The 24219-nt window shown below is 34.4% G+C and overlaps 1 protein-coding gene across 2 annotated transcripts in view; it reads right to left on the bottom strand.

The window, feature by feature from the left end:
* Positions 1-24219, bottom strand: part of ppp2r3a (protein phosphatase 2, regulatory subunit B'', alpha) — a 52987-nt gene that overhangs the window by 24675 nt on the left and 4093 nt on the right. Inside the window, exon 1 of one of the 2 annotated variants that reach the window (XM_028437861.1) lies at positions 7965-8103. The exons of the other annotated variant lie outside the window; for it this stretch is intronic. The gene's annotated coding sequence lies outside the window, so the exon portion shown is untranslated. Of the gene's footprint in view, positions 1-7964; positions 8104-24219 lie in introns of those variants that run through there. 2 annotated transcript variants of the gene reach the window in all.

Genomic DNA, 24219 nt, shown 5'->3' with positions numbered 1-24219 from the left:
AACAACCGGTTATTTGTGTCACGCCAACGTTTTAAATACATCCTTTCTGTCCTCTCCCTCCTCTAAATAAGAAGTAGAGCTCCTTCACACTGACCTTCACCAGGAAGCACTAAATCAGAAACACCCTCTAGAAGTCCACACTACCACAGTGCATGTGTGCGTGCATGTGCATCTACAAATACAAACACAGAACGGCTGCAAACAAGCCTGCACACGCTCGTGCACTCAACCCTGCACACATGCATCCTGATGCATCCAACGGGAAGGAGCAGCTAGAACTCTAGTGGTTCTCAACCTTTTCAGCCCTGCGACCCACCAAAATAAAGGTCTGACACCAGAAACAGGGACACCCCCCAACGCTGTCTGTTATTTTTGGGGGTTTTTTTTCTTTAAAATGATCAGTAAATGTTTTATGAGGAAGTGCTTTTATCCTTTTTTCCATAACATTTTAGTCTTCCAATAATTGGCAGTTTTTTACATTTTCAGTGTAAAATGAAGAAAAACACAAAAACTAAATAGGATTTTTTGAGATTAGTCGGAAGAAAACAATGAAAGTTCACACGAGTAACTGTTTTTCAACAAATATATACAATTCAGAAAGTATAAAACTATTTACAATAAATAAAAGGTTTCCATGTTCCTGAAAGTGCAAAAACAGGCCAATTTATGGCAACTTTTACACTCACAAGCCAAAGCGATTTCTTTGCTGACTTTCTACAAAGGAGGGAACGTGATTATCGTGAAATGTTTTGTCTGGAAAGTGTTTTTGGGATTAAAGAAACAGCGCTGGGTTGGTTTAAATCCTACCTATCAGACAGAACCCACTTTGTTCATGTTAATAATCTCTCCTCAGCCAGAGTTAATCATGGAGTTCCACAAGGTTCAGTTTTAGGACCAATACTCTTTACATTATATATGCTTCCACTCGGTAACATTATCAGAGAACATAATATAAATATCTATTGCTATGCAGATGATACACAGCTTTATCTCTCAATGAAATCAGATGAAACTCATCAGTTATTAAAACTCCAGGTTTGTCTTAATGACATCACATCCTGGATGAGTTTCTTCTTCTTAACCAGGATAAAACCAAAGTGATTTTATTTGGTCTAAAACACCTCAGAGATAAATTATCAGAGTAAATAGTGTCTCTGGATGACATTACTCTGTCACCCAGCACCACAGTAAAAAACTTATTCTTTAATTCTCATATTAAACAAATCACAAGGACAGCCTTCTTCTACCTCTATAATATCTATAAAATCAGGAATATCTTGACCCAGAGTGATGCTGAAAAACTAATCCATACATGTGTTACATCTAGATTAGATTATTATAACTCTATACTGTCAGGATGTTCTAGTAACTCACTAAAAAGTCTCCAGTTAATTCAGAATGCTGCAGCTAGAATACTAACAGGTACTAACAGGAGAGAACATATTTCTACAGTATTGGCTTCTCTTCATTGGCTTCCTGTAAAATCTAGAATAGAGTTTAAAATCCTCATGTTAGCATACAAAGCTCTACATGATCAAGGCAGACCTGCTACTAGTGTATCATGTTTTATATTTTAAGCGCATTGAGAAGGCTTTGTTGTAATTTGCGCTAAATAATTAAAGTTGAATTGAATTAATGTTTGTAGGTTGCCAGTAAAGCGCAACGTTAGCTTTCAGAAACTGTTGGAATTTTTTCAATAGAGCGAGTTTTAACACTGTTAAGGTAGTTGTAATGTGCGCATACCAGGATGTGTCACCGGTGTGTTAAATGATTAAAGTGGCCAAAAAACAAACAGGAAAAGTGGTAAAAAGGGTTGAAAGTGTCAATATTGGATTAAAAGTGGCAGAAAAAATGTACGATTTGTTTAAACTGGTAAATAATGGGAATGACAAATGGTGAATGTGGTTAAATTTGCAAAAAATAAGCATGAAATATGGTGAAAAGAGGCTAAAAGTAAGAATAACGTGTCAACATATGTGACATTAGGTGGGAAAGTGGTGGAAAGAGTTTATAAGTGCAGGAAATGCATTGAAAGTGGAAAAGATGTGCAGAAAAGGCATTGAAATGGAAGTAATGTAGCAAAAATACATTAAAAGGAGCAAAAATGTGGCAAGAAAAAGTGATGAAAATAGGTTAAAATATGGTGAGTTTGGTGTAGTTGCAGAAAAAATAACCAAAAATGGGCTCAAATTATTAAAAAAATATTAATAGTTTCTTGAAGGAATCTGGCGACTCCTCTCAGTGTCTCGTCCCTAAGGTTGAGAACCCCTGCTCTAAGCTACAGCTGGCACCGTTTTGTTCATCAGTCAAGGTCGTGATCATTTTAATATTTCTTTTAAAAGATGGGGAGTTGAGTTGTGTCAAGGCGATCAAAATTGACCTTAAAAAAGATGCAAACCAGATGTTTTCTTCACTCACAGGCAAAGACAGCTGGGAAATCTGAGCAACGATGTGTGTTAGAAAGGAGCCAATAAACTGTTTCATACATTTAACGTTGACATCGTTTGATAAACTGCAACAGAAATGGAGAAAAAATTAAAAAAAAAAGAGGTCACGACCTAAAAGAAAAAGTCCCAACAATGTTCTAGGGATCCTCCACTGTTTTTATAAATCTGGCTTAAAATATTTTGAAATTATCTATGTCTAACAAAACACATAGTTATACGTCATAATCATTTAATTTCCTTTAAAAATAGGACTACTTTACAGTTTTAGAGCCTGTGTTCCTCCATCTTGAAATCATGTGATTGATGATGTCACAGGGCCCCACCTGCCTGTAAACATCCCATTGTTTCTATTGGAGTGAAACATTCAGCCTGATTTATAGATCATTTAGTAGATTTATACATCATTTAGTAGATTTATAGATCATTTAGTAGATTTATAGATCATTTAGTAGATTTATAGATCATTTAGTAGATTTATAGATCATTTAATAGCTTTTTAAGTCACAATGACAACTTGTGCTGCTTTTGGTTGATTTAACAAAACAGGAAAAGTTTGACCGCAGAGGGCGACAGTTCCAACTCTGAGGTTTGGTAGTCAACAATGAAGCAGGGAAGAAGAGCTCTCCTAAGGGACCGCTCCCTTAAACAGTGCGCTGACACGCTGTAGTGGCTGAAGTTAGCGAGTAATGTCAGCGCACTGTTTAAGAGGGAGTAAAAGTCCCTTGGAAAATATAATAATAATAATAATAATAATAATAGGTTACATATGTATATATACTTATATATATAAATTTTATTTTTATTCATTATTATTATATTTTAAATTTTATATTTTGAACTTAAACATCAGCATTAGGCACCTTATTCATTTGCACCTTGTGATTTAGTTTATCTTACAACCTCCTTGTTTTCTGCGTGTGTGTATAATTATTATTATTATTATTATTATTAATGCTGTTTTTATTTATTAATTATTTTAATATGACGCTCTTTGCCTTTCTATATACCCCTCGGGGATACATAGAGTTTTTTTCTGATTCTGATAGGAGAGCTCTTCTTCTCTGCTTCATTGTCTACTACAATTACTAATAACTTTTTCAGATAACAACTGTTTTTATCCTCTTTCGGTAAACCTGTTGTAAAACAGGTGGTCTAATGTTAGCTTTAGCAGGTGTAGCACATCTCGTGGAAAAGCTGCTGACTCATGCTGACCTGATGGGTCAACACAAGTCAGCAGCTTTTCCACAAGCCTGCGGTTGGTGATATCATGTTTGTGTGATTTTTGTACAAATGCTATGAATTCCATGGGTTTAAACACGTGTATGAAAAATGTTTTGATACGAGAGACGCACACACGTACGTACACACACACGCACACATACACACAGACGGCAGTAATCAGTTGGTGTGAACCTGGACTCCCTGCCTTGGTGTCGACTGCATACTTTGGAACAGTTTCAGGATGAAATAGAGAAGCCTTTGTGCAGATTGAGGGTCGACTCAAGGAAGAAACTCAACTGGTGGCCCGGGGGCTTCATGGGGCCCTCCAATTAATTCTGTGCAGCCCAAAAACAAACCAACAGAATGACTCCAAAAATACAGGAAAAAAACACATACATTTTCAGGAAAAAACGCCCCAAAAACACACAAAATGAAAATACAAATGCACGAAATAACTACAAAAACTCGTAAAATTACTCCAAATGAACACAAAACAACAAAAAGACATTAAATGAAAAAAACAAAAAAATTACTCCAAAAATACAAATAAATACACAAAATGACCACGTGACAAGAAAGACAGAAAACATCAACAAAAACATGCAAAACAACAACAAATTGACAGAAAAATACAAAATTATTCCAGACATACAAAACGAGAACATAAACACACAAAATGGCTTTTAAAAAAGAGACAAATATAGGCAACATAAGTACAAAAGGATCACAGAAAAATACACAAAATGACAATATAAAAAAACCCCAAAATGGCTAAAAAAAAGACAGAACAACAACAAAAACACGCAAAATGACTACAAAAATACAAAACAACAATACAAACATTACATTAAACAAAGAAATAGAAAAACAAAATGACTCCAGAAAAACAAAATAAGATAAAATGGCTGAAAACCCCAACAAAATGAAAAACACACAAGATGGCTTAAAAAAATCCACAAAGAACAACAAAAAATCCACTAGAACCATTGTTCTTCCCTGTATTGATCTTCTTATCGATCATTATTCAAGTCTGTGGCCCTTAGATCACATTTTTGTGGCCCTCGCTGTAGTTGCTGCCAGAGTGGGATCTTTCTCTCTCAGTGGGAAATGTTCTCCTTTACATCTCTACACGTGGTCCAGACCACCATCAGCAGCTGTTCCCACAGCCAGTGCCCTGCTGCACATCATCTCTAGGGAGAGAGGCCTATGTGAATTACTCAGCACCTCGTTAGAAACTAAACGTAAACCCCCCACAGACACAGAGGAGGATGTTTTTAGATTACCAGGCAGATGGACGACAGCAGTGACTCACATACTTTCTTTCTCTAACTCCCTTTATTCAAATCAAGTTGCCTCAATGAAGCTAAGGTCTGAGTTTCCATTAAAAAAACATAATTCATGTTCTGAATAATTGAAATCAATTTGACCCGTTTCTTATTTCTTTCTCTCTTTTTTTAAAATCAGCCACGACATGAAACGGAAATGCCTCACATGCATATTTATGGACAATACCACACATTTATACACTATTTTTCACTAGAAAGCAGATGATTGAATGACTGAAAGTTCATTTATTGATCTGAATAAGATCCACTGTTATCCAGAAAGCTTATTATTATTATTTGGGCCATAGTATATAGTCATTTTAAAGATGTAAATCCCTGTTTTAGAAACAGAGAGAAAAAGTGGTAAAAAGGGTTAAAAGTTTAAATATTGGAAAAATCAGTTTAAACTGTGAAATAATGGGCATGACAAATGCTGAATGTGGTTAAATTGGCAAAAATAAGCATGAAATATGGTGAAAAGTGGTTAAAAGTGACAATAATGGGTCAACATATGTGACATTAGGTCAAAAAAGGTTGAAAGTGCAGAAAAGACATTGAAATTTCGTGGAGAAGTGTCAGAAATGGGAGTAATATAGTAAAAATGCATTAAAGGAGCAAAAATATGGCAAAAAAGTGATGGAAATAGGTTAAAATATGAAAGGTTTGGTGTAGTTGCAGAAAAAGGTTAAAAATAAGCAAAAATGGGCTGAAATGATGAAATAAATGAGGAAATAAACACACATCTAGAGCTCCACAAAGACAAAGAAGAAGACGTAGAGAGAGATATGATCATCATGTAATGAGCAACGACAGCTGACCTGGATTCATCTCATCAACAGTTTACTCACACTATCACTAACACACAGATCACGTCTCCACGTGTTTACCACGTTTTACTGTTGATTAAACACGTGAAAACATGCTTTGACTTAACATTCAACATCTTTCTTCTCATCAAACTGTTTGTGCTGTTAACGCCTGATCGTAGCTCCATATTTAATCCAGTTTCACTGAGAAAACGGACAGAAAATCGTCATATTCACATTTTGAAACAGAAATCACAATCTCAAATGGAAAAAAACAATCAGAATCAGAAGTCAGAAGTCAGAAGTGACTGTCATTTTAAAATCAGGCCTTAATATGAAACAGAAATGCCTCACATGCATGTTTCAGGACAATATCACGTATTTCCGTATTTTTAAAATATATATATATATATATATATTTTTTTTTTAAACTCAAATTTGCAAAATAAAAACAGTTTTTATCTACAAACAGCCCTAATTAGGGTTAGCAATGTGGCTAACGTTGCTTTTAGGACGTGTGGTTTCAGTGACGAGTGTGACTGTCCAGTTTACATAAATTCTCTGAAACATATAAAATGTTAAATTAATAACAGTAGTTGACTCTATTAACCATATTTATCATGTTTGGTATGATTTCCTGAAGTTTAATAACCTGTAAACTCCTTGAAACAAAGAAAAAAACAATGAAAATGAAATGTGTAAGTCAATAATTGAAGTTAATAGATATAATAAATATCCTGTTGTATTGTCGTGTCCTTCAGACGCTACGACGTGCACACTCCTAGCAGCAGAGTGCATGTGAGGAAATATGTGAGATTAAAACAGCTGCAGAGCTGAAACGTTCCCACGCTGGAAAAGATCAACCAACGGCTGTCGTTAAAAAGCCTGAACGACAGCAGCACGACTGCTTTAATGCAACATGTGAGCGTTTGTGTTCCTCTGCAGCTCAAACTAAACACTAACAACAAAGAACACAGATATATGATGAAAGGTTACAGCCTTAACAATGATGAGAAATACACTAATGAGCAAATATAAACTGCCTCAGTGGAGTTTCTAAAATGGATAAATAATAAATATCTACTGAGACACACAGAAAAGTGTTGGGTGTCATCAAATACGTTAAGAGCATAAAAACGTTAGCAGAAGACACTAAAAAAAGAAAACACAGCGCATTCAACACTCAGAGAGAAACACGATCAACGATAAGAGACACACAAACTCACACAAGGGCAACTGCTAGACAAAGGGAACGCACTAAAGGACGCCAAAAACAAACAAAACAACAAGAAAAAATACACAAAATGACTTAAAAAACACAGAAAAACGACAAAAATACAAGACTTAAGACATGAAGCAAAAACCAAAATACACAAAATGAGGGAAAAATATACAAAAAAACTGCAAAACATATAAAGCAATAGCACAAATACACAAAAAAATTCTCTAAAAACACAAGAAAAATACACAAAATGACTCAGCTCACAAAGTAACAACAATAATTTAAAAAAATGACTCAACGACATCAGAGATGCACAAAAATTACTCCACAAACACAAAATGACAACAAAAATACACAAAATAACTCAAAACACACAAAAAACTACAAAAATATTAAAAATGACAGAAAAAAAAATCACAAAAATCATAGCAACAACCAAAACATACAAAATGAGAGAAAAAATATACAAAATGACTCCAAAACATAACAAACGATAGGACAAATGCACAAAAATGTATCCAAAAACACAACAAAAAGACAACAAAAACACACAAAATGAGAGAAAATATACCAAAAATAAAACAAAATGACAACTACAACATATAAAGAAAGAGCAAAAATACACAAAATGACTCAAAATAACAGCCTTCCAGCTTTCTAGAGCCAACGTTATTTGTCCAAGGTGTGCAGGGTGTGTGTACTTCAGAATAAGAGCTCAGATTAGTGCACGTTTGTGCACGTTGAGACGTCAAATGACTGTTTATCATTAGGATACAGTGGAGCTTTGAAAAGAAATCCATATATGAGCATGTTTATAGTGCAGCGCTGCAGCTACACTAACTAGTATGAGTGCTTTCTGTCTCTGTGTGTGTGTGTGTGTGTGTGTGTGTGTGTGTGTGTGTGTGTGTGTGTGTGTGTGCTGTATGGTGTACGTGCGTGCTACCTGCTGTTCCTGTCCATCACAGGTCATATGAGGAGCAGATCAGGATTCTAACCACAAACCACTGTCGCCATCGTCACCGGGACGTTGAGTCAGCCCTGCTTTACACACTGCTATGCACACACACACACACACACACACACATTCATACACACATAGCACACGGGTGTCCTCTGACTGAGCCCTAAATCACAGGTACAAGCCGTGTTATTTTAAAGTTAACTCTCCATGATTTACAGACTATACGATGACATCATGACGTGTGTAAATCTAAACGGTGATAAAAGCTTTAAATGTCATAAGTAGAGCCTCAGATTTTTCTATGATTGCAGAAAACACGCTGCAAATACAGAATTCACTTCCTGAAACAGAAATATGTTTATTTATTTTTGACAAAACCAACTACAAAAAGACTCCAAACCAAAGAAAACAAGAGAAATATAAATAAAATGACAACAGAAATACAGCAAAAAGCACAAGACACAAAAATACAAAAAATGACTCCAAAAACACACAAAATTTGAACAACAAAACAACTCTAATAACACAAAACTACTACAAAAACACAAAAAAATTAAAAAAAACAAAAAAAAACACAAAATGACCAAAAAAACACAAAACAACTCCAAAAAAAAAACACAAAATGGCTAAAAAAACACTAAAATAACTCCAAAGAACACACAATATGGTGACAAAAATTACCCCAAAAACATAGAAAACAAGAATCAAAAAAACAATAATTGTGTATTATTCTAATGCTAACATTAATGTTGATCATGTGACCCTCAGATCAAATAAAATCACATGTTTGTAGCCCCGCCCCCTGTGATAAAAGATGCTAATCTGGCTGAACTCTTAAAGTTTTCCCACAGTTCAAAACTTTCCTGTGTAGAATTCACCCATAGCCTGTTAGCATGTTAGCATGTTAGCCTGTTAGCATGTTAGCATGTTAGCCTATATTTACAGCTCCACTAACAAGCCTCTTCTTCTATTAAAACAGTGTTTAGTGCATTCAGTGGGAAGAATAAAGTCAAAATGGGAAGATTTACTAGACATTTAAAAGATTCATTAGAGTTTAAGATCAAAGCCTGAATCAAACAAATGTAAAGAATAAAGTTTAAAAATAGTTGATTGGAAACATTAAAGTGCTTTTATGTGACACACTGACTAGTGCATGAATGTGTGCACGTGGCCTGTGTTACTGAGCTGCTGTTTACCATCTATTATTAGACCACTGTTGTTTGGTCATGTGACCTCCATCTCTGCCTTTCACCTCGTGGTGTTTCAGCCTCACACTTTATTATCTCTAATAGATTATCTCTAATATATTGTATTATCTATACTCTAATATATGTATTATCTATGTTAATATCTCTACTCCTAATGCTCTCAGTCAGAATAACGACCACTCAGAGCATTTTCTTGGGTTTTTCTTGTTGTTTTTTGTGTTTTTATTCTTGTTTTCTATGTTTTTAGAGTCATTTTGCTTTTTTTATTTAAATGTTGTTCTGTACATTTTTCTGTCATTCTGTATATTTTTGTTGTTTTGTGTGCTATGAGTCATTTTGTGTATTTTATTTGATAATTTCTGTGTATTTTTGTTGTCATTTTGTGAATTTGTCTATAATTTTGTATGTTTTTTTGAGCATTTTTGTGTTTATTGCTGTTTGTCATGTTGCGTATTTTTATTGCTGTTCTATATGTTTTTGTTTGTGTCATTTTGTGTTTTTTGATCATTTTTGTGTATTTTTGTTGTCATTTTGTGCATTTCTGCTGATTTTTGAGTCGTTTTTGTGTGTTATTAGTTTTTTTTCTGTGGTTTTGGAGTCATTTTGCATAATTTTATTGTTGCTCTAAATTTTATTTTCTGTATATATTTGTTTTGTGTGTTATGAGTCATTTCATGTGTTTACTTGATTAAGTTTTGTGTATTTTTGTTGCAGTCGTTTTGTGTATTTTACTGTTATTTACTGAAAGACATATTTAAAATTAATAGTTGAACAAATGAGGAGCCCCACAGACAGACAGACAGACAGACAGACAGACATAAAACACGAGTATGACTTTGTGTTATTACTACACAATAAAAAGAGTCGTCCATTGTGGTGAAAACGCTGGGTTTGGGTTTGGTCTCAGACTCAAAGTAAACACAAGGAAAAGCTCAGAGGCCCACAGTGGTTTTAGTCCTCTCCACCAAATATAGCTGCTGGCATTTAACACAGGGTGTGTGTGTGTGTGTGTGTGTGTGTGTGTGTACATCTGTTTGTAATATAGCAGCACAATGGCAAAGATTTACTACATGAGCTGACACGAGTACGGCTTATTAAAGCCCAATAGCATCAAAGCAGGACTAAAGAGAGAGCTGGGGGGGGGGGGGGTCTACCTGCCCATGCTGTCAGTGTGCGTGAACACACACACAATTACACACCGCAAGTGTTGACGGGCCGCCAAGTCTAGCAAAGCAAAGATTAGCGAACAAAAAGTGGTGATGTCATGCAAGACTATCCCTGATGAAGAAAGCACATGGACGACACACACACAACAAAGATACACAAAATGATACAAAAATATACAAAACAGCGAATGAAAAAGACAAAAATGAGTCAAAAAACACAATATGACAACAGAAATGCACAAATTTACGTGCAAAAATCAGGCAGAAAACAAGGGCAAGAGCATGCATGACGCACACACACACACACGCACACGCACACACACACACACACACACACACCCTCATTAGAGTAGCAGAGCTGGAGTTCAGAGGAGGACTGGGAACACTGGGCTCTAACTGGGGCTCCAGGCCTGGATCATCACATCCACTCCTGTCACACTCCATCACAGTAACAAACTGACCAATAGCCCTACAGGTCACACACACACACACACACACACAGAGTCTGCCTGCCAACACTGATGTCAATAATAGAGCAGATTAATTACATCAAAGCTAAACCAGTTCATCAAATGAAGTTATAAAATCAAAGCTGAGCACACGAGCGTTAAAGAGCCCTGGAGGACACAAAATGATACACAACAGCAAAGAAAATACACAAAAATGACTCCAAAAACACAATATGACAACAACAACAATGCAGAAAATTACTTGTAAAACACACAAGACGACGACATGAAAATAGCCCACAAAACCAAAAATGAGAATTAAACTACTCCAAAATCACACATTATGACAACAAAAACACACAACATGATAAATGCTGAAAATGTCTTGAAAGTAGAACAAATTTGCAGAAAAGACATTCAAATGTAGAAGTGTCAGAAATGGGAGTAATGTAGCAAAAATACATTAAAAAGAGCAAAAATACGGCAAGAAAAAGTGATAAAAATAGATTAAAATATGCCACGTTTGAGTGTAGTGGCAGAAAAATGGTACAAATAAGCAAAAATGGGCTGAAATTGTTCAGGAAACATTCTTAGTTTCTTGAAGGCATCTGGTGACCCCCTCCCACTGATTTACAGATTAAAACTGTAAAGTAGTCCCATTTTAAAGTAATAGGTACATTTCAAAGATTTTAGGCCAAACTTGTAAAAACAATGAAGGATCTTTTTAATGTGTTGAATATTGCAGTTTATCTGCAGGGCTCGTACGTGTCCAAACAAGACACTTTGATGATAACTCTGTCAGTGATCCATGAAAACTGCTCAAAGATATGCAAATGCAAAGCTCCAAAGTCCATTTTCTGAGTATAAATGCATTAAATGGATCAAATTATCCTTTAAAATGATGAGATCATTACTTTCACTGAATGCAAAATGAAGCTTAATGAAGAAGAAGAGGATGAAGAAGAAGAGGTTACTGAGGAACATCTGCTGAGGTCAGAGAAACAGTAGAAAACATGTATAAAAACAAGTATAAAACAAGTATAAAACAAGTATAAAACCAGTATAAAACCAGTATAAAACCAGTAAAAGCACAGCTGGGATGTGTGTGTATGTGTTTCTTTCCATAAAACTTTTATCCAGCACACATTAGTGGGCGTGTTGCTTCTTAGCATTAGCGTTAGCTGGCGGTAAATGATAAATAGTGAGCGTATGTTTCCATATGACTAGAACAGACCAATGACATCATCCCAGCTACATTTTCCAGCCTTGGCAGACACACAGTCATCCTGATGCTATGTTGGCCACTCACACAAACTAAACAGAAACAGAACTGACTGCAGAGTAGACCAACTGACACGTGCACACTTTGTTACCAATGAAGTAATGCCGTTTATTTTAGACGTGTACGTAAGAAGCAGGAAATCCAAGTGTCACAAAACCAGGAACAGTGAATACCGACACTGAGGCAGCGATTTACTGAGTCACTCATACCATAGAAAACATGTGGGCCCAAAGCATGAAGAAACAACTTAAAAATACACAAAATGAAAGAAAAACACTCAAAAGTGACTCCAAAAACACAATGTCACAACAAAAATTCTGAAAATTTGCTGCAAAAAACACATGAAGATGACATAAAAATTAAAAAATGACTCCGAAAACACATTATGACAACAAAAATACACAACATGATACAAAACTGCTAAGGGAATACACAAAAATGACTCTAAAAACACAATATGACCTGCAAAACACACAAGGCGACAACATAAAAACTACTCTAAAAATACACCTTATGATCACAAAAATATACAAAACAGCAACGAAGATACACAAAAATGACTACAAAACAGCAACGAAGATACACAAAAATGACTACAAAAAGCACAGACTTAGATGAAAAATTGACAAGACAACTACAAACGTACGGAAAATTACAGAAAAATATCCACAAAAAGACACATTTTTCCTATTTAAAATGCAAAAAGTCCCACTTTGCAAATAAAACCCAAATCATGTCATCATGAATAAAACAAGTTTTAGGAACATCTAACCAGAACATTGCCCAGATTAAACAGTACAGTAAAATACAGTTCTTCCTCAACATTAGTTTAAAAAAAAAAAAAAACCCTAAAAAAAACTTTAGTGATAGATTGAATTCAGTGATTTCATCTTCTAAGGAAACATTTGCTGATTTTTAAAGCTTCAAACGTTTGTCAGAATCTTTAAAAGCTTCTCATCAAGTTTTTCCTTTTCACACATTTCAATGTTTGGGATTAAAACTGCGTTTCAACTCAGAGAGAGAAATAAATAATGTAGCTTTGACTTAAAAGGCCTGAGATGAGGAAGTCCATCAAGCTTAGAGAGAAGAAGAAGAAGGAGGAGGAGAAGGAGAAGGAGAAGGAGAAGGAGAAGGAGAAGGAGAAGGAGAAGGAGAAGGAGAAGGAGAAGGAGAAGAAGAAGAAGAAGAAGAAGAAGAAGAAGAAGAAGAAGAAGAAGAAGAAGAAGAAGAAGAAGAAGAAGAAGAAGAAGAAGACGAAGAAGAAGAAGAAGAAGAAGAAGAAGAAGGAGAAGGAGAAGGAGAAGGAGAAGAAGAAGAAGAAGCATTTAAACGTTATTCATCCTCCAAACCTATAATTACACGGAGCTTTTATGTGGGCAGGCCTCTAAAGAACAACCACTAATGACAACAGCACACAGATACAGTCTGTACCTGTGTTCTCTTTAATTCATCATCATCATCATCATCATCATCATCGTCGTCATCGTCTCTTTTAATCATAACAAGAGGAATAAAACAGGCAGAAACACTGAAAGATGGAACTAATGAAAGAATATTTTAATGTGAGATTATTAAGATCAAAGTCAACCTTCGGTTTAATTTTGTCCCACAAAAATAAACCCACAAAATGATTCTAAAAACCAATGATAGGACAGAAAAATACACAATATTTATTAGAAAGACAAACTACAAAAATACAAAAAATATATAAAACGTCATTAAAATACAAAAAATAGAAACGCATGATTGCAAAAAAAACACACACAAAAATCAACAACAAAAACAAACTAAATGAGAGAAAAAGTTATACAATAAAAATACACATACACGACTACAAAAATGTCAATAAAATACACAAAAATTACTCCTAAAATACAAAATTTCAAATAATACAAATTGACACCTTTCAAAAAAGAGTAAAAAATACAAAACAACAACAAAAATAGTTAAAAGTGATTACAAAAACACAAAAATACAAAATGACTCCAAACACACACATATTACTACAAAAATAAAAATAAAATTAGAGAAAAACATGTAAAATAAAAACACAAAAAAAAACCCTAAAACACACAATACAACTACAAAAAATAAAGGAAAATCATACAACACCAAAATGACTCCTAAAATACAAAATAACAAACAACACAATTGACAACAAAACACACGCAACATTTGAGGAAAAATTTACAAAACAACAACAAAAGTACACATCAAGTTACAGAGAAACACCAAATACTGAAACATACAAAATGTCATTAAAATATATCAAAATGGCTCCTAAAATACACACACATAATTACAAAAATACAAAAAATTATGGAAAAACAAACAACACATAAAACAACCCCAAAAACACACAATATGGTGACAAAAACACACATAACAACTCCTATAACAACAAAACCACACAAACAAACCCTAAAAACAGAACAACAAAATAGAAAAATTAAAGAAAAATATACATAAAATGACAACAAAAACACACACACACTCTTTGTTGCTTCCTGTGTTAATGTTGATAGTCAATAATCAGGGAAAGAAAGTAAAAAATATGACATCAATGCCAAAAAAAAAGACTAAAATGACTCCAAAACACACAAATACAGGAATAAAAACACATAAAATGACTCTAATGCCACAATACTTTTACAGGATGATGAAAGGAGGAAAGAAGCTTTGATGGCGTGTTGAAAAGCTTGATTTTGAAGTGCACGTGTGCATTTGTGTGCGTTTGTGTACACAGCATGTGAACTTCAGGGCATGTGAACACAAACATTAAACTATGTAGAGAAAACACTTTCTTTTTAAGGGCTTACTTTAGGAGGAGCTTTCATGTTTCATCCATGGATGTTATGAGAGTGTGAGCACGTGGGTGCTGGCTTTCTAACAGTGGGAGGAGCTTCATCGGAAACAATCCCGTCCTCGTCGTCCCAGAGGAACTAAATGCTATAAAAGTCACCGTTGGTTCCCATGTATTCTATCTTTGGATTGAGTTTCTTTCTATTGTGAAACTTTAAACTGAGTCGCTACAAAAACACCAGGAAATCACAGTTTAATCACAATGTTACACACATGGAATTACACAGACACACCACATCACTGCAGTGGATCCAAATGTTTTTAAAGTCACTCTTAGGTAAAAATGTGGTCAAAATACAGAAGATTTCAGATGCTTATCGTCACATTATTGCAATAAAATAATAGAAGAAATGAGACGTCATTGTTACAACATGTGTCACTTTAAAGCTTCAATGAGCAGAAAAAAAGGAAAAACATGTAGAACAATGAAAGTTTCAACTATAAGAACAAGTGCAGGCACAAGACGACAACAACAAATATATGAAAATGTCTCCAAAAACTAAAAATGAAAACAAAATGACTCCAAAAACACACATTATGACAACATGGATGCAGAAAGATATGCAAAAATGTATAGAACAGCAAAGGAAATACACAAACATTACACAAAAACACGACATAACAACGAAAATGCAAAGAATTCCTTGCAAATAACACAAGAATATCACATAAAAATATGAAAATGACTCCAAAAACAAAAAATGAGAAAAAAAAAATTACTCCAAAAACACATATTATGACATGAAAGACACACAAAATGATACAAAACAGCAAAGGAAATACACAAAAATGACACCAAAAACATAATAACAACAAATGTGCCTGCAAAAACACAAAAAATGGCAACACAAACACACAATATGATGACATGGGTGACGTTAACCCCCATGCTAGAGGTGGGTGATATGTGAAAAAAAAATTCATATCACAAATTTTTCATTTAGATCATACAGACCATTTTGCCAGTAAAAAACAATTTACCTATTTATAATAATAGCCCTAAATGTAATAAAAATACATTTGTAAAAAGGAAAATGTTCAGTAGTTTTGTGCTCAAGAACAAAGTATCAAGACCAAGACAACACCAAGACTTTTGGGAGTCGAGACCAAGAACAAGTCTTTGTAGAAACTGAGACAAGACCAAGACCGAGACCAAGATCAAGACTGAGACAAACTGAGTCAAGACCAAATCTTTGTAGAAACTGAGACAAGACCAAGACCAAGACCAAGACCAAGACCGAGGCAGAGACAAACCAAGACAAGACCAAGACCGAGTTAAGACAACACCAAGATGTTTAGAAGCCAAGACCAAGTCAAGACCAAGACTGAGTTGAGATCAAGTCTTTGAAGAGACTGGGACAAGACCAACCGAGACCATGACAAGATAAGACCAAGACCAAAACCAGGACTGAGTCTTTGTATAAACTGAGACAAGACCAAGACAATATCAAGACTTTTAGAAGCCGAGACCAAGTCAAGACCAAGACCGAGTTAAGACCAAGTCATTGTAGAGACAGACAAGACTGAGACCAAGACCGAGTTAAGAGCAAGTCTTAGTAGACTGAAACAAGACCAAGATCAAAACCAAGACAAGACCGAGTCAAGACCAAGTCTTTGTAGAGATTGAGACAAGACTGAGACCAAGACCGAGACCAAGACTGAGACCAAGACCGAGACCAAGACCGAGTTAAGACCAAGTCTTTGTAGAGACTGGAGACAAGACCAAGAACCAAAAAACCATGACAAGGTTGAACAGTGAAAAAACTTTCTCTCTCTCTCTTGAGTTTTAGTTTATTTTAATTACATTTAACAGATAAACAAAGGCGTCTACGACTCTATCAAAGCAGAACATGTAAACATCTCACATATCTCTTAACAAATTGGTTTCACTATGTATTTATGTATTAAAAAGCCACTGATGTTCCGCAATTTCCATCACAGAAAATCACAGTCCCTACTTCACAAATTCCTGGATTTAAAGGAGCAAACCTTCTAAAAAGCTAAAGTGAAAGAGGAAAAAACCAACAACGTCCTGTAAAACACGTGTGGAGGTTTTCCAGCTGCAGCGACTGACAAACACTCTTTGATTCTGTGATGTTCAAACACTTTGCAGGTGAATCACCCGACGGATGAAAGAACGTTAGCGATATCAAAGCGCATTATGCTAGCTCCACCTGGCATTAGCACAATGAACCAACAATAAACCAATGACAGCAGATCTCAGGGGAGGAAAGGGAAAGGACTGAAAGCTCAGAAATATAAACACAATCATTACAACAGCAGTAACGTGTGCTTTGTCTGACAGATAATGCTATGCACTAAACCACTATGTTTAACTCAGAGAATGACGTGTTTTTACAGTTTAACTCTGTGAAAGTAGAGACGAAAAGTATGGAGTCAGAAAGGAGAAGAAACGCCGTTATCTGACATCTGAAGAGAGAAAAACAAGTCGTCAGAAGTTGTTTTTATGTCAGAAACAGTAAAACCCACTGTTTTTATTGTCATTTGACAGACTTTTATCAAATATTATAGACTATAGTTTCATCTGTAGGCGTTTTTTGGTTCCTTTTTTACAGACATTACGTGTAGGAGTAGATGTTGTTCTTTACCTTTTAACTTTTTAAGCTATAGTTTCATCCACGCTCAGTTGGCGGAAAAAAAAGCTGTTTTTTCTGGATAATTTCATTTTTTGGTTTGTTTTTTGGGCTATTTTTTCTTCTTCTGTTTTTCAAAAAGCTCTAAGCTCCAAAAAAAAAAACGTCTGGAAAAACAGAAAAAAAATTTGTCAAAAAAAACAAGAAATGTCCAGAAAACAGTAAAAAAAATGAAATAAAATTGCATGAAAAACAGAAAAAGAATTACTCCCATAAAAAGAAAGTGAATCAGAATTCCTTTATTAATCCCAGGGGGAAAATGCTTTCGTTACAACTTTAAAAAAAAAAAAAAAAAAAAATCACAAATAAAAGAATAAAACTTTTAACAAAGACGAAAGAAAGAATAAACGTTAAATAAGTGTATAATTAAGTAAAATGCAGTACACTTCCGTACACGTTGATGAAAACAGGAATAAAATGAGCACCAACAGCGAAAACCTCCTAAAAACTCAAAATCTCCTCCTTTCCAGATGTTTATTCACAGTTAAACAGCTTTTTAAAATGAAAAACATGATAAAATATGTAATACTGATCCAATCTGAATGAAACTTGGTGAAATAATTAAAGAAACAACTCAACATAACTGAGTCAAATTTCATAAAGATCAGTCAATTTGGGACAGAGATATTATTTTTTTAATTTCCCCAATGAGGAGGAATAGGGATTTTACAATGTTTCAAACTGATCCAGAATCAATGTAATGATCCAAAAAATTAGAGAAATCTTCCAAAGAGTAGGGTCTATCTTTAATTAAAATTTTATCAAAATCCATTAAACACTTTTTATGTAATTCTGCAAACAGACAAACAAATAAATAACATTAATAATAAATACCAATGTTTCATTGTGTTTTTCATCATTCCTTAAAGTGCTGAGAAAGGCACTTTTAAATAAAATATATTATTATAATTATTATAAAGAGCAGAAGTAGAAGAAAGTAATTGCCTTTTACACATATCGTGTGTCATTATTTTTTTAATTAAATATAATTTTAAGACATTACATTATTGGAAGCTTTTTGTTTGGTTTCTAAAGAATTAAACAGATTAAATATTAAAGCCAAACCCATGAAATGAACAAAAGCTTAACATTATGGAAAATGTGAGCAGCACCACAGTAATATTTAAAATAAATTACAGCCTTTGGCTCTGCAGAGTCAGCAAAAACAAAAAAAAAAAACCTCTGCAGAAGAGACGAAGGAAAAGGATTTAAGACTTAAATTAACCACCAGTGTGTGTGTGTGTGTGTATGAAACACTGCTAAAAGCCATGAACGCCACAAAGATGCAGAAGCTCTAAAAATCACTGGAGTCACATTTATTATTATTAATATTATTCATTATTTATCAACTTTATCAACATTAATGTCAGAATTTAAAGTCACAAACAATCTGAGCATCAACACAGGACACAACAAAGGCTCCGTGTGTGTGTTTTCAGTCAATTTATGCATTTGTTGTCATTTTTTGTGTGTTTTTGAGACATTTCTAAGTATACTTGTTGTTTTTGAGTTTTTATTAACTTTGTGTGTTTATTTTGTCTTTTGTTTTTAGTGTTATTTTATGGCCCTTGTCGGTATTTTTTATCCTAATTTGCGCATTTTGGTTGTTGTGTTGAGTACATTTTTGGCATTTTCTGTGTTTTTTTAAGTCATTTTGTGTATATTTGTTGGAATTTTTTGTATACATGTTGTTGTTTTGTGTGTTTTGTTGCCATTTTCTTAATTTCTCCAATATTCTGTAATTTTTTATCTAATTTTGTGTTTTTTTGTTGTCATTTTGAAACATTTTATATATACAGTATTTGTTGATTTGTGTGTTTAGTCTTTTCTCAATTTGTGCATTTTTGTTATACTTGTCAATTTTGTTGTTGTTTTGTGTGTTTTTCTTGCTGTTTTATAAATGTCTTCATTATTTTGTACAATATATATTTTTCTCTTATTTGGTGTTTATTAGTCATCATTTTGTGTGTTTTTGAGACGTGTATTTATAGGAGTTGTTTTAGGAGTATTCATATTCTTTTTGTGCGTTTTTAGTGTCGTTTTCTGCATCTTTCTCTCTCAATTTGTGTCTTTTTGTTGCGGTCTTGTGAATATTTGTTGCATTTCTTTTTTTGAAGTCATATTGTGTATATATGTCGTCATTTTTCCTGTTTTGTGTCTTTTTGTTGCTGTTTTGCAAATGTCAACATCATTTTGTACATTTTTGTCTGATGTTTCTTTGATGTAATTTTGTGTATTTTTGAGGCATTTTTATGTATAGTTGCTGTTTTGTGTGTTTATTTTCTCTTTTCGTGTGTTTTTGGTATCATTTTGTGGTCATTTTCAGTTTTTTTTTCTTGCTGTTTTTTTTTGCATTTTCTGTGTTTTTAATGTTATTTTCAGAATTTTTCAGTCATTTTTGTGTAAACACATTGTTGTTTTTGTTGTTTTGTTGCCATTTTGTACATTTCTCCATCATTTTGAAAAATTTTCTGTCATTTGATGTTTCTTTCTTGTTGTTTTATGTGTTTTTGGAGTCGTGTGTATTTTTTTGTTGTCTACTGTATTTGTCATTTTGTACATTTTTTAGGTCACTCAGTTATTTTGTGTGTTTACTTCGAGGGCTGCACACAAACAGGATCAAATGGGTCTTTAAATGTCACTCTTGGGTGATAAAATTCTCATAAATTTGAATGAAACGACTCAAGTTGTTATTGTACTTCCTGTCTGATCCTGTCTTTATAGAACATCAGCATTCAGACTGTACACACACTTCATCCATTATTATATGAACCTCACCAAACAGAATGACACTGTGTAATGTGTGTAACGTATTGTCTGAAGAACATGATGAGACAAGCCTTTAAATGAAAGGAAGAGAATAAAGGTGTGTTCAAACAAAGCAGACGTGCTGTAGAACTATACTGCCCTCTGATTGGCTGAGTGAACTGTGTGGGTTCGTGATCTTTAGTGGACTTTTATACTTTGATATAACAGCATGACATTTGGCACAGATACTCTCTAAGGGCCACTATTTAGGAAAAAGGCGTTGGCCACTCAAAAATTCAATATGGCAACCATTTTTCAAGATGGCCGCCATTGCTTTTCAATGGTTATTATATAGCCAAAAAATGCATGGATTGGGAAAAAAACAAGGTGTCAGAAAAAAGTCTGGTCCTCCTGAGTCCAAATATGTGCATCAGCCCCAGGTAGAGTCAGAACTAGAGGCGAAACACTCAATGGCCTCAAAACTTCTGCTCAAACGTGATGTCAGCGAAAAGGTCTGGTCCTCCCGAGGCCAGCGTTACCAGGGGTAACCTCAGAGGAGTATGAGCAAAAGGGAACCACTTTGATACTGCTTTCTCCCATTGACCGAGGTTACCCCTGGTGCAGGAAAACACCAAACCTCTAGCCGAAAACAAACCACATATTCGGACTCGGGGAATAAAATGCGTCCGCTGGTGCCACATTTTTTTTACAAAATAAGCAATTTTTTTCCACCGTGATTGAGTGTTTCACCTCTACCGGGAGGATCAGACCTTTCCACTCACACCTCGTTTGGCAATCCGAGCGTTTTTTGGTTATATAGTAACCACATTGAATAGCAATGGTGGACATCTTGAAAAATGGTCGCCATTGTGAATTCTTGAGTGGCCAACGCCTTTTTCCAAAATAGTGGAAGACAGAGAGTTTCTGTGCCAAACGTCATGTTTTTATACCAAAGTGAACGATTCTCTTGAAAAATGTCATAAATCTGTGAGGAGTTCCCGTCATGACGTATAAACCAGGACAAGAATCACTGATGTTTACTGACCCAGACTAAGGATGTCATTCCTCCCTCATCACCACTAACTTCCTCCTCCATCCAAGCAGAAAAACGGAGCCATGTTTTTACGCCTCAAAGGAAACTTAACTTTGCTGCTAAAGTTTCATCTGACAGGAATCCTTACTTCCACAATCATGTGCTTAAAGCTCTGGAGAATCCATCCTCCTGCCTCGTGAAGGACAAACTTATTTATCAATCCATCAAACTTTATTTATTCACTTTTCTAACGTCATTGACAAAAGTTAAAAATGATCATTAAAAAAGAAAGGTGTACAGACTAATGCACGCAGAAGTAATTTAATAAAATAATTAAAAAGATGACAAATAAAAAGAGACAGAGATTTTTAAAAAATAACTAAACTAAGTAGAAAAGGGAAGAATTTTTCAGGTTTACATTAAAAATTCACATTAAAACAATAATAATATAAAATTTAACAAATCAAATAATTTAAAGAATACAAATGTAAAATTGTAAGCATGAAAAATTGAAATAAATAGTTATTTCATCATTTTTGCTCAATTACTATTATTTTTTTTGAATTATTCCTTGCTATTTTTGAGCATGAAAACAGATAAAACATTGAACAAATCAAATAATTCAAAGAATGAAAATTTAAAATTAGAATTATTAAATCATTTCTTTTAGATTATTTAATTATTTTTGCTCAATTACAATGCTTTTTTTAAAAATATATTATTCCTGACTATTCTCCACATTTGTGGTTAAAACAGTGACCAATGAGAACGCAGCTTATTGCCTCCTCTGACTGGGATGAAGCTCAGGATGTGGCAGACCAGCACATCCCACTGCTTTATCCAACAGTTCCACATCAGCCTCTAACCTTTACTTTACCTCCATCAAAAGAAAACGCATAATTCTTTACTAGATAACGTCATAAATGCAATAAAAAGCCGTAGTAATTCATGCCAGGCTTTGTCGGGTTGGATTTTGCGAGAAAAGGAAAGTTGGAATGAAAGGAGCAGAAGGAACGTAAAAGCAGCAATAAAATATTTTTAGACTCAGACCTTTTCACGTCTACGACTGGAGCCAAAACAAAACGCCATGACGACCAAAGCATGCCTGAGATCTTCAGTTCCAACTGTTTTTTTCTGTCTTAGCACTGGTGGAATGTGTGTGTGTGTGTGTGTGTGTGTGTGTGTGTGTGTGTGTGTGTGTGTGTGTGTGTGTGTATGTGGAAGCTGCACAAAGACAGCCAGTGTGGACAACAATCAACCACTCAATGGATCGCCATTAACTCATCGCACACAAACATCAGCTACACACACACACACACACACACACACACACACACATTCCAGAGTCCAGGAACGTGACGGCCGTGACATTCAGACCCATCCAGCCAATCAGAAGAGCTTTAACGCTGCCACAATAGACACAGTCAACGACTGAAGTGAAGGATGATGGGAACTCTGTGTTTGGATCCTCATCGCTGTCACACTAATCTTCATCCTCCTCCTCCTCCTCTCAGACTCTCGTCTACTTCCTGTTTAGTTTTTTCCCAGGATGACTGTCCATGGATGGAGGTGATATAGTCCATAAAGTCAGCAAAATGATGGTCCATTGTTCTATGAATCTGTGATAATCTGAATAATATCCACTGTTATCCAGGAACGTTTAATATTATTTGCTCTATAGTATATAACAAAAATACACAACACGACTCCAAAGAATTACAGAAAAATATAAAAACAAGAAATTACTCCAAAAGAAAATTAAAAAAAATACAAAATAATGATTCATGACACACAAAACAACAATAAAAATACACAACATGACTCCAAAAATTACAAAAAAGCACATAAAAATCAACAAAACAAAAATAAGAAGAAAAAAAAATGACATGACGCACAAAACAACAATAATACAAATGAAGTACAGAAAAATATACACAATTACAAGAATTACTCCAATGAGACACAAGATAACTCATGGCCACCAAAACAACAACAACAAAAATACAAAAAATTACAACAATGACACAAAATTTGCCCCCTAATTTATAGTCATCTTAAAGATGTAAATCCTTGTTTTTATCACAAATAAAATGGGTTCAAAGTGACCAAAAATGGTGGAAAAGGTGGTGATTTTAAAAACCACAAAAATAAGTTAAAAGTTGCAAATTAGAGTGGACAAAAACGGGCAGAAAAAGTGGTAAAAAGGGTTCAAAGTGTCAATATTGGAACAATTATGACAAATGGTGAATGTGGTTAAATTGACAAAAATGATCATTAAATATAATGAAAAGAGGTTAAAAGTGACAATAATGGCTCAACATATGTGAAAAGTGGTGGAAATAGTTTATAAGAACCATTTTGAGTTCGTTTTCTGTATTTTTCTCTTATTTTGTGTTTCTTTGTTGCCATTTTCTCAAAGATTGAGACATTTTATGGTGGTTTTGAGTGTTTTTCTCTCAATTTGTGCATTTTTGTTGGTTTTGTGTATGCGTGTTATTGTTTTTTGGGTTTTAGAAAAATTTTATGTATAGTTGTGTTTTTAGTGTTATTGCCATCTTGTGCCAATTTGTTGTGGTTTTTGTCTTATTAAAGTCATTTCATGCATTTTTTGTGTCTATGTGTTGTCATAGTTTATATAATTAAGTACTGAGCATGTTTAGAACAGTTTATTAGCCTGTAGTGACTCAGATTAGTGAAAGACAATGAAATAGAAAAGAAACTAAATTTGGAACAAATGGAAAATCTTTGTCTCTTATTGTGAAAGGAAGGACGTGAAGGTCATCCTACGGTGAAGAGTCGTGACGAACAAGCATAGCTTAATGAGACGCACGCACA

Source organism: Gouania willdenowi, chromosome 22 (assembly GCF_900634775.1).
Source record: "Gouania willdenowi chromosome 22, fGouWil2.1, whole genome shotgun sequence".
NCBI classification, from domain to species: Eukaryota; Metazoa; Chordata; class Actinopteri; order Blenniiformes; family Gobiesocidae; genus Gouania; species Gouania willdenowi.
Note: the sequence above shows the minus strand (reverse complement) of the source record. Positions and strands in the feature narration are given on the sequence as shown.